Here is a 308-nt window from a genome sequence, read left to right as displayed (position 1 = left end):
GCCCCGCCAAAGGCCATCAACACACGTACGTGCAAACTTCCCTGAATCCTGAGTTTTTGTCATCAGCTCCACCCACTAGATGTATGTCCTACGAGAAGTATGAAAACACTGGTTAGAGCATTTGTAGTAGTTTATATGATGTCTCTCACTGCCTTTGTTAGTTAAGCATGAGTGAAACTTGACGCAAGGAGAATAAATTGTTTTGTTTAATGAGCAGCGGCGCCATGTAGTGTAAACTGTGATCAAGGCACAAGATGAAGCAATGCGACATACAAACACACGAGTCATTATCTCGCTCCCTTACCAAC

General features: G+C 43.5%; 1 protein-coding gene across 3 annotated transcripts in view; it reads right to left on the bottom strand.

The window, feature by feature from the left end:
- Positions 1-17, bottom strand: part of LOC121868075 (uncharacterized abhydrolase domain-containing protein DDB_G0269086-like) — a 3,048-nt gene extending 3,031 nt beyond the window's left edge. For all 3 annotated transcript variants that reach the window (XM_042368347.1, XM_042368348.1, XM_042368350.1), the window contains exon 1: positions 1-17. This exon is cut by the window's left edge and continues 89 nt beyond it. The gene's annotated coding sequence lies outside the window, so the exon portion shown is untranslated.
- Positions 18-308: the final 291 nt, after the last annotated feature.

Source organism: Homarus americanus, unplaced genomic scaffold, assembly GCF_018991925.1.
Source record: "Homarus americanus isolate GMGI-L3 unplaced genomic scaffold, GMGI_Hamer_2.0 scaffold6894, whole genome shotgun sequence".
NCBI lineage: Eukaryota > Metazoa > Arthropoda > Malacostraca > Decapoda > Nephropidae > Homarus > Homarus americanus.
This window is presented reverse-complemented; position numbering and strand designations above follow the sequence as displayed.